Source organism: Lissotriton vulgaris, chromosome 1_1 (genome assembly GCF_964263255.1).
Source record: "Lissotriton vulgaris chromosome 1_1, aLisVul1.2, whole genome shotgun sequence".
Lineage (NCBI taxonomy): Eukaryota > Metazoa > Chordata > Amphibia > Caudata > Salamandridae > Lissotriton > Lissotriton vulgaris.
In genome coordinates, this window is record NC_141685.1 from 239687177 (window position 1) to 239698248 (window position 11072).

At 52.6% G+C, this 11072-nt stretch overlaps 2 protein-coding genes across 3 annotated transcripts in view; one reads left to right on the plus strand and one right to left on the minus strand.

Annotated features, from left to right (window-relative positions):
* Positions 1-11072, plus strand: part of LOC147745336 (uncharacterized) — a 460883-nt gene that overhangs the window by 145265 nt on the left and 304546 nt on the right. The window lies entirely within an intron of this gene.
* The window catches only part of LOC147745337 (uncharacterized), a 123977-nt gene that overhangs the window by 106450 nt on the left and 6455 nt on the right, over positions 1-11072 (minus strand). Inside the window, exon 1 of one of the 2 annotated variants that reach the window (XM_086952243.1) lies at positions 279-459. The exons of the other annotated variant lie outside the window; for it this stretch is intronic. The gene's annotated coding sequence lies outside the window, so the exon portion shown is untranslated. Of the gene's footprint in view, positions 1-278; positions 460-11072 lie in introns of those variants that run through there. 2 annotated transcript variants of the gene reach the window in all.

Below are 11072 nucleotides of genomic sequence, written 5' to 3' on the forward strand. Positions count from 1 at the left end.
TGTTCTTTGTGGGGGCGGGGGGCATTCATCCCCAGAGCAGCGATGGCATGAACCCCCCGAGCTATCTCCATGGAGTTTGTACAGTTTTCTGTGGACCCTGACCCCATGACACGCAGATGGTGCTTGAGACGTCACTTCCGGAAATGCTGACCGGAGCCGGAAGTAAAGTGATGGGGGGATAGAATAAATATCGGCGCCTCACTCTGCTCGGGTACAACATGCGGTATTACGGGGGGGGGTCAAAATCGCGTTAACGGCTGTGCCCCCCCTTCACTCACCTTTGAGCTTGGCCAAGCTGGAGGTCGAGGGTCAAATTTCGGCAGTACGCCCGGAACGAGAAGCAACACTGTCCGGAAGTGATGTCTTGACCGCTGAAACGGAAGAGGAAACACTTCTCCCTTGATGGATTGTTCTCAGGCGCGGCTCATAGTCCCTCGTGGCAGCAGGGCGTTTCTGATTGGTTCACATGCAGCTTGTTCTTATTGGCTGCTCCTGTGGAAGCTTGGGCTATGGAAGGTTCTGATTGGACGGCGGCCAATCATGGGGCCATGCAGGTTCACCTATGGAAGCTCTGAGTGGCCACACCGAGGATCATGTGATGGGGGAGGGGCTGAGGCCCTCGGGTCACCAGTGATAAGGGAGGGGATGAGGCCCCCCTGGTCGCCATTGATGGGGGAGGGCCTGAGGGTCACCAGTGATGTGGGGGCTGTGGTCACCAGTGATGGTGGAGGGGCTGCGGGTCACCAGTGATGGGGGAAGGGGGTGCGGGTCACCAGTGATGGGGGTAGGGGCTGTGGTCACTGTAATGTCGTGACTTGTGATGACATTTTCACGTTGCGACGTAAGGATTATGTGACCCTGAGTTAATAAAAGTACAGGGCCGTGCTGGCGTTGGCCAGTTTGCGACGGAGACAAACCCCTTTAAGCAAACTACTATTCAAGCCCCCTGTGGTTATTGTGTGCCAGGCCCCTAGCTCCCAACATCCTTGCTCCTGCGAATGTCGGCGCTGCCCAGTGCACCCGACACAACATTTGGCGACGAGGGCGGTCGTGCCCTTGCCACCCGGTGAGGCGACCGCAAGCGTATCAGATTGCTCTCGGCGCTCATGCCCCGTCGGCTGGTGCCGTCTCTGTCTGGCGCGGACCTGGATTTGACGCGGCCCTTGCGAGGCCGTCAGGTGAGGCTGCCGCTGCGAAGCAGCCCTGGTGCTGCCTGCCGCGTGTGCTGTCCCTGCAGCTGGGTCCGTCTGAGCAGCTGCGCCCCGTGTGGCACTCCGGCGGCGAGCGCGGCCCCGCCCGCCCCAGCAACAATTGCGGCTCGCTCTGCGAGGCTGAAGGAGCCCCAGCGTTTCTGCCTGCCACGTGGGGGGGGGGGGGGAACTCTAGGCCCCTTCAAGGAGACCGGGAAAGGCCCCCAGCAAGCCCCAAGGCAGCAGAGGCCGCAGGCAGGCCAAGGTCAAGGCCTAACGTACAAAGCCTGGACAAGAGCACAGAGCGTCACTACACCATCGAGGGGGTCCCCTGCCCTGACATAGAGAAAAAGGGATTCCCACTGCAGGCATCTTCATAACAGGGAGCAGGACCAGACTTCACCAGTCAATCTGAGGGCCTGCCTTTGCTCCTCAGACGCGATTTACGAGCCCGAGTGAAGATAAAGCGTCTGTCACAGCCAGGGGCTCAGCGTCGGACGGATTTTGGAGAGTGACACCATTCAGTGAGGACCTAGTTGCCCGTGGGTGACTCAAAGCCATGTCACAAATACCTCCGATAGAGCCCTTCGTAGTGGAAGGGTCGCCATCCTCCATTGCGCCCAAATGGAAAGACTGGGTGGATCGCCTACAAATCTTCTTTGAAGCCACCAAGGTGCACAAAGATCAAAACAAGCAATGTTGTTACACCTAGGAGGAAAGGACATACACAATATCGCCAAAACACTTGTGGAAGCGACGCCAAAGAACCACCATACCCTAATTAATGCTCTCAATGGACATTTTGAGCCGATGCCCAACCAGAACTATGAGAGATTCATATTTAGACAAGCGCGACAACTTCCAGAGGAATCCTTGGACACGTACCATGCACGGCTGAAGAATCTGGCATCAACGTGCGGGTTTCAAGATGAGACGGAAGAGATAAGGGGTCAAGTGATTCAGGGGTGTGCCTCCGCCAAACTTCGGGAACGCATCCTCGAGGCGTCTGGGAAACCCCTTGCCGAAATTCTGACCCTTGGGCACACCAAGGAGCTGTCCAAAGCCCGCGCAGCTCACATGGAGGCGACCCTCCAAGTCCCTGTGAAGACGGAACCGGTTAACGCTGCTACCATCAAGCCCACGACGGAGTGGAACAAGAAAGGATCCCGCAATGCTGCGGCGACTACGGCTACAACGTGTGGATACTGTGGCAGACCCCCACACCAGCCAGCGGACTGTCCTGCCAAAGGGAGAAGATGCTCCGGATGATTTAATCACTTCGAAAAGGTATGCATAGCCAAGAAATACCGCAAGCCACGTCAGATGGTCAACACGGTGCCTGAGGGTGACAAAACACCAAGTGATATGGACGATGATGAGGAGGAAGAGCTGGTAGTCCATAAAGTGCACATGATTGCACCGCCACCCGCAGAGCGCAACGCCTGCCCCAGTGCAACATCCAGGTAGGGGATCAGAAAGTCATGGCGGTAGTGGATACCGGGGCCACCATCAACATCATGGCCGCTGCCCTCCATCGAACATTGCAGCCTGCATCCCTGCTACAGCCATCACGGTGTTTGCTTATGGTCAGGACACCCCTCTGAAGATCCTGGGACGTTTCAAAACGTCAGTGACTCACGGAGAACGGACTGTCCACACCAACATATATGTCAGCGAAGACGGCCAAGGTATGCTCCTGGGATGTCGGGCCGCAGAAGACCTGGGGGTAGTAACATTTGCCTTCAGCGTACATCATGAGTCCATACAACACTTACTCGAGGAATTCTCTAAAGTGTTCGAGGGCATCGGAAAGTTCAAAGGAAAAGAAGTCCATCTACATGTTAACCCCACCGTTCAACCTGTCGCTCTACGGCATCGAAGAATAGCATTCCACTTACGGCCACAGCTCGAACAGGAACTGAAGAAACTGGAGGACACTGGGATCATTGAGAAGGTCACTGGTCCCACCCCGTGGGTATCCCCCATTGTGGTCACCCGGAAGCCAAAGCAGCCTGGCGAGGTACGCATCTGTGTCGAAATGCGCCTACCCAATGCCGCAATCAAACGTGAGCGCCATATTACACCAACAATTGACGATCTCATTGGAGAGATGGCTGGAGCCTGCTGGTTCTCCAAACTCGACTTAAGATCTGGATTCTACCAACTGGTCCTTGATGAGGCGTCATGAAACATCACCACCTTCTCAACCCATGTGGGGTTACGACGTTACACTCTTTTGAGTTTCAGAGTATCCAGCGGGTCACCAGTGATGGGGGAGGGCCTGCGGGTCACCAGTGATGGGGGAGGGGCTGTGGTCACCAGTGATGGGGAGGGGATGTGGTCACTAATGATGGAGGAGGGGCTATGGTCAGCAGTGATGGGGGAGGGGCTGCGGGTCACCAGTGATGGGGGAGGGGCTGTGGTCACCAGTGATGGGGAGGGGCTTCGGGTCACCAGTGATGGTGGAGGGGGCTGTGGTCACCAGTGATGGGGAAGGGGCTGTGGGTCACCAGTGATGGAGGAGGGGCTGCGGGTCACCAGTGATGGAGGAGGAGCTGCGGGTCACCAGTGATGGGGGAGGGACTGTGGGTCATCAGTGATGGGAAGGGCCTGCGGGTCACCAGTGATGATGGAGGGGTGGCGGCGGCCCCGGGTCACCTGTGATGGGGAGGGGCTGTGATCACCAGTGATGAGGGAGGGGCTGTGGTCACTAGTGATAGGGGAGGGGCTGTGGTCACCAGTGATGGGGAGGGGCTGTGGTCACCAATGGTGATGAAGGGGCGGCGGGTCACCACTGATGGGGGAGGGGCTGTGGTCACCAGTGATGGGTAGGGGCTGTGGTCACCAGTGATAGGGAAGGGCTGTGGTCACCAGTGATGTGGCAGGGACTGTGATCACCAGTGATGGGGGAGGGGCTGCGAGTCACCAGTGATGGGGGAGGGGCTGTGGCCCTCAGGTCACCAGCTGTGGGGGAGGGGCTGAGACCCTCGGGTCACCAGTGATGGGGGAAGGGCTGAGGCCCCGGGAACCCTGTGATGTGGGAGGGGAGGCGGCGGTCCGGGTCACTAGTGATGGAGGAGGGGCTGCGGCCCCGGGTCATCAGTGATGGGGAGGGACTGAGGCCCCCGGGAACCCAGTGATGAGGAAGGGGCGGCGGCAGCGACCCCGGGTCCCCAGTGATGAGGGAGGGGCTGCGGGTCACCAGTCATGGAGGAGAGGCTGTGGCCTCGGGTCACCAGTCCCTAGGGTAACCAGCTGGCACAGGTGCAAATTCAGGAGAGTGTGTGTAAAAATTCAGGACAAAGGGTCAAAAGTCAGGACAGAAATTTGGGACAAAAGGTGCTTTTTCAGACAAATCAGAGGAGGTCGTACAATAGTGCATAAGTAAGTAAATAGACCACCAGCTAATACACGTCAAAATACGTTTATATTAAGTTAAGACAGTTATGTAACTCCCCGTTTTTGTATGTGCACAGTTTTGAGCAACTGTGCAGGTCTTTTTGTGGTATTTCATATGATGTATTGTTTTCAGTTTGGGGTTCCTTTGAAGTGTTGTGTCACCTGCACTGCACGGGATGCAGACGCCTTCAGCCGTCATTACACCCCTTCACCAAAGACCTCCCTCTGCACAGATTACCTCACTATCAACCTCCCATGGTGCCCTTCATCGCTGTATAGACCCTCGCTCATGTGTATGTCATTTATAGTGGTGCTCAGCTCAATGTAGGGTGTTGAGCGCTTTAGCTCACACACTTATTGTTCAGAGACAAATGATTGATACAAGTATGTAAATCAATATATATGTAATGTTCTTAAGACAGGGAGGGCTACAGGGTGTAGGAGTCACATGGCATCCATTCTGGTAGCCTCTATATGCAGAGCCACTGAAATAATGCAGCACGGAGGGCCAAATTATGCTGCAGGATTGACTAAATTATTTGGCAACACAAGGGAATGTATGTATGTATGTGATGGGGGAAGGGCTGTGAGCACCAGTGATGGGGGATCGTCTCTGGCCCTTGGGCCAGCAGTGATGGGGTCAGCAGTCCCAGGGGGACCAAGCCTTCCTCCCTCAGTGTCCGGCTCAGCCTGAACCCCTGTCAAGTCTGCCCTTTCCCAGCACAGGCCTGGGCTGGAGTGTGAGCTCCAGGCTGGGGACAATAGAAGGATCAATGGCAAAGCCTGCCCTGCAGCAGGGAAACACACAGAAGTCACTGAGAAAGGCTTTTAGCTGTTTCCTGAAGGAGCCATAATTTGAATTAGCACATAGGGTCTGCGGGAGTTGGTTCCAATATCTGGGAGTTAGATAGAAAAACGCTCGACCACCCGTCCGGGTCAGGCGAATTCTGGGGACTCTTAATAGTTCATGAGTAGAGGATTTCAGCCTCCTACTGGGGCAGTATTTGTTTACTTTATTTTGCAGATGCTGAGGGCCTTTTTTCCTGAGAGCGTTATGAGTGAGACAACAGATTTTGAAAAAGGATCTCTTTTTAACAGTGAGCCAGTGCAATTCTCTGAGTAATGGGGTGAAAGGAGAGCCGGTGTACGATTGAGAATCATTAAACGGCTGTGCTCTGAAAAGTTTGTAATTTTGACAAAAGGGTTGATCCCACCTCCGCCAGCAAGGCTTTGCCATAGTCTAAACGGCTTGTCACCATCGCATGAACCAAAGTTCTGCGGTGGGCGGTGGGAATGAAAGGAAATGTTTTCCGAAGAAGCCGAAGGCTGTAAAAACAGGTGCCAGTAGTAGTGGTAATGTGATCTTTCATAGACAGGTAACAGTCAATTTTTATTCCCAAGTTCCTCACAGATGGTTTGGGAATAGGGGTGGCACCTAGTTTTACAGGCTAATAGTCTTCTGACCAGATAGCTGGTGCTTTTCCGATAAGCATGATCTCGGTCTTACCTGGATTTAACTGGAGATAGTTCATCGTCATCCAGTCTGAGATCAGCTTCATGCCATTAGAAAAGCGAGTTTTTTCTAGTTCTGGACAGTTCCCGATAGTGAACATGAGCTGTAAACCGTCCGCGTATGAGATGATTTCAAAACCCAACTGTTCCACTACCTGAGCTAATGGGGCTATATATATATATAATTATTAAAAAGGGTAGGGCTTAAACAAGAGCCCTGTGGCACCCCTTTGTCTAAAGGTAGCTTATCTGAGGAGAAATGGCCTAGGGTGACCATCTGAGTTATCTCTGAGAGAAAATGTTGTAGCCATTTCAAGGCTGTTCCTTTGATACCATATTCCGATAGTCTCTCCGCTAGCTTGAAATGAGAGATGGTATCAAAAGCTGCGGAGAGATCTAAAAGGATAAGTATCGCTGAACCCCTGAATGGATGGTCTGTCTTAGTGAGTTGGTGACTGCTAAAACCGTGGTTTTGGTACTGAAACCCTTGAGAAAGCCTGGCTGTGAGGGTCCAGGATCTCATTCTGTTCTAAGTAGCAACTCAATGGTTTGTTTATGACTTTCTCCAGCATTTTTCCTAGTAATGGTAAGAGAGAGATGGGACGATAATTACTCAGGGTTGCGGGGTCCGACATAGGTTTTTTAAGAATAGGGCGGGCCACTGCTTCTTTCCAGGGAGCCCGTGGATATGGAACAATTAAAGATGTCACAAATTAGTGGTGTACAACTCTTAGCTAAGAGGGCCATAATTCGGGGGGGGACAACGATCATTGGGAGAACCTGACTTTCCTAAGGCTAGGTCTTTTTGAACCTCCTCGATTGAAACTAAATTAAAATTATGCAGGAAGCAATTTGGTCTCCTCCATTTTTCTTCTAGTTCTTTCAGCCTATTGAAGACCGAGGGAGCTATCTGGGGAAAATTGTCATAGATAGTGGATATTTTGTCCTGCAAGAAAGTGGCTATAGAGTCGCATAACTCCTGAGATTCATTAGGAACCTGGCTACAGGCTTTGGGGGACATAACATCTTTAACAATACTGAACAGAGCCTTCTGGGAATTGTTTGATTGTTCGATTTGCTTAGGAATAAAACTGCATTTAGCTGCCTTTGGGTTCAAATGATAGCTAGCCAATGCTTGTCTGTAGATCAATATATTTTGTGGGTCTTTACAGAGGCACCAAGTTCTTTCTAGACGTCGGCATTTTTGTTTGACCGCTCTTAAATCGTCAGTATACCATGGGTTTTACGGGCGCTTGTGGACACAACCACATTTCTTGGGTATAGTCGCATCAAAAGCAGATTCTAGTGCAGCCGAGAAAGTCTCTAGTTGTATGGGGGCTTCTGACTGGATGTAGACTGAGTCACTGAGGAAAAACTCATCAAATATTTCTACAGAGAGGTTCCGCCATGGTCTGCGTTTGAATGGCTTATTAGTCGTAGCTTTGTCTGAATTTTTCGCTGAGGTTCGAGGTATGGAAAAGGTGAAAAACGAGTGATCTGTCCATGTGAGAGGGATAGGAGGGCTACATCTAAGAGTGTAGGCAAGTCTCTCAGACGCCTGTGGCTCAGTGAGTGTAGGCAAGGCTCTCAGTCCCCCTGTGGTTCAGTGACTGTAAGTAAGGCTCTCAGTCCCCCTGTGGCTCAGTGAGTGTAGGCAAGGCTCTCAGCCCCCCCGTGGCTCAGTGACTGTAGGCAAGGCTCTCAGTCCCCCTGCGGCTCAGTGACAGTAGGCAAGGGTCTCAGCCCCCTGTGGCTCAGGGCATGTAGGCAAGGCTCTCAGCCCCCCTGTGGCTCAGTGACTGTAGGCAAGGATCTCAGTCTCCTTTGGCTTAATGAGTGTAGGCAAGGCTCGCAGTCTCCCTGTGGTTCAGTGACTGTAGGCAAGGCTCTTAGTCCCCCTGTGGCTCAGTGCGTGTAGGCAAGGCTCCCAGCCCCCCTGTGGCTCAGTGAGTGTAAGCAAGTTTCGCAGTCCCCCTGTGGCTCAGTAACTGTAGGCAAGGCTCTCAGTCTCCCTGTGGCTGAGTGAGTGTAGGCAAGGCTCTCAGTCCCCTGTGGCTCAGTGACTATCGGCAAGGCTCTCAGCCCCTCTGTGGCTCAGTGACTGTAGGCAAGGCTCTCAGTCCCCCTGTGGCTCAGTGCGTGTAGGCAAGGCTCTCAGTCCCCCTGTGGCTCAGTGAGTGTAGGGAAAGGCTCTCAGTCCCCCGTGGCTCAGTGAGTGTTAGCAAGGCTCTCAGCCCCCCTGTGGATCAGTGAGTGTAGGCAAGGCTCGCAGCCTCCCTGTGGCTCAGTGACTGTAGGCAAGGCTCATCGTCCCTCTGTGGCTCAGTGAGTGTAGGCAAGGCTCTCAGTCCCCCTGTGGCTCAGTGACTATAGGCAAGGCTCGCAGCCCCCTGTGCCTCAGTGACTGTAGGCAAGGCTCCCAGCCCCCCTTTATCTCAGTGACTGTAGGCAAGGCTCTCAGCCCCCTTTGGCCCAGTGAGTGTAGGCAAGGCTCTCAGTCCCCCTGCGGCCCAGTGAGTGTAGGCAAGGCTCTCAGTCCCCCTGCGGCTCAGTGACTATAGGCAAGGCTCGCAGCCCCCTGTGCCTCAGTGAATGTAGACAAGGCTCTCAGCCCCCCTGTGGCTCAGTGATTGTAGGCAAGGCTCGCGCCGCCCCTGTGGCTCAGTAACTGTAAGCAAGGCTCTCAGTCCCCCTGTGGCTCAGTGACTGTAGGCAAGGCTCTCAGCCCCCCTGTGGCTCAGTGACTGTAGGCAAAGCTCTCAGTCCCCCTGTGGCTCAGTGACTGTAGGCAAGGCTCTCAGTCTCCTTTGGCTTAATGAGTGTAGGCAAGGCTCGCAGTACCCCTGTGGTTCAGTGACTGTAGGCAAGGCTCTCAGTCCCCCTGTGGCTCAGTCACTGTAGGCAAGGCTCTCAGTCCCCCTGTAGCTCAGTGACTGTAGGCAAGGCTCTCAGTCCCCCTGTGGCTCAGTGACAGTAGGCAAGGGTCTCAGCCCCCTTTGGCTCAGGGCATGTAGGCAAGGCTCTCAGCCTCCCTGTGGCTCAGTGACTGTAGGCAAGGCTCTCAGTCTCCTTTGGCTTAATGAGTGTAGGCAAGGTTATCAGTCCCCCTGTGGTTCAGTGACTGTAGGCAAGGCTCTGAGCCCCCCCTGTGGCTCAGTGAGTGTAGGCAAGGCTCGCAGCCCCCCTGTGGCTCAGTGACTGTAGGCAAGGCTCCCAGTCCCCCTGTGGCTCAGTGAGTGTAGGCAAGGCTCTCAGTCCCCTGTGGCTCAGCGACTATAGGCAAGGCTCTTAGCCCCCCTGTGGCTCAGTGATGCCCCCCTGTGGCTCAGTGTCTGTAGGCAAGGCTCTCAGTCCCCCTGTAGCTCAGTGACTGTAGACAAGGATCTAGGTCCCCCTGTGGCTCAGTGAGTGTAGGCAAGGCACTCAGCCCCCCTGTGGTTCAGTGAGTGTAAGCAAGGCTCGCAGCCTCCCTGTGTCTCAGTGACTGTAGGCAAGGCTCTCAGTCCCCCTGTGGCTCAGTGACTGTAGGCAAGGCTCTCAGTCCCCCTGTGGCCCAGTGACAGTAGGCAAGGGTCTCATCCGCCTGTGGCTCAGTGCGTGTAGGCAAGGCACTCGGCCCCCCTCTGGCTCAGTGACTGTAGGCAAGGCTCTCAGTCTCCTTTGGCTTAATGAGTGTAGGCAAGGCTCGCAGTACCCCTGTGGTTCAGTGACTCGAGGCAAGGCTGTCAGTCCCCCTGTGGCTCAGTGAATAGATTCTTTCAGTACTCGAACGAAGCGTTCAACCATTCCATTACTTTCTGGGTGGTATTAGAAACAGCATTTATACTTAATGGAACATTTATCTAAGAATTCTACCATTTCCCTGGAAACAAATTGAACACCGTTGTCGGTGAGTAAATAACCAGGAAGTCCCTCTCTTGCGAACACTTTGTTTAGGAATTTTATTACATTCTTGGTATCAATAACTCTGGTTATCTTTATTTCTGGCCATCTAGAAAATAAATCTATGAGCACAAAGATATATGGATCACGCTCATTGCATTTTACTGGACCTAAAATGTCGAGTGCCAATTTCTCCCAAGGCCCCTTAGGTCTTTCTCTTATGACCATTGGTTGTACTCTTGGTTTTAAACATTTTCACTCAAGGTATAGGGAATACACTCTCTCACCAAACGCTCAACCTCCATATCCATGCCAGCCCACCAGTAATTTTGTCTGATAATTTCTTTCGTTTTCGAAATGCCTTGATGACCCTGATGTGCCAAATCAATAAGTTCCTTACGATAACACGTCAGTGGAATTAGCCTAGTACCTGGAAATACCAAGCCATCTGACTTGGTAATATCATGCTTAACATTCCAATATCTTTCAGAGACACCTTGTTTCTTTTTCTGGCAACCATTCTTAACAAAAGAAGCGAACTCTAAGAGTTCATGATCATTCTCACACTCTTCCCGCCATTTTTTCTCTATAATGCCATTGTTCTCAACTACGCAAACCCATTCCAAGTCTTCTATTTCTTGTTGATCATTACCCTCATCATGAGGTGGGACCAATATGGATAACGCATCAGCTGTGCAATTGCGTACTCCAAGTAAGTACTCCACATTGAAATCGTACCCTTGAAGATCAATCACCCATCTTGAAATCCTGCTGGAGATGGCGTCAATACCTTTTTCTATTGAAAACCTCAACTAGCGGTTTATGATCAGTACGAACAGTAAACTTTGTACCCCACAACAGATTTTTTAATTTTTTCGTGGCCCAATGTACTGCCAACGCCTCGCTCTCAATTACTGAATATCGAACCTCAGCTCCCATGAGACTCCTTGAAAGAAAAATAATTACTTCGGTTTCCCCCTTGCATTCTTGTTGCAAAACTGCTCCCAGCCCTTTCAAACTCGCATCAGTAATAAGGAAAGTTTTCCCTTCAGGATCAAAACTCCTAAGCTTGGGAGTGTCTTTAAGTAG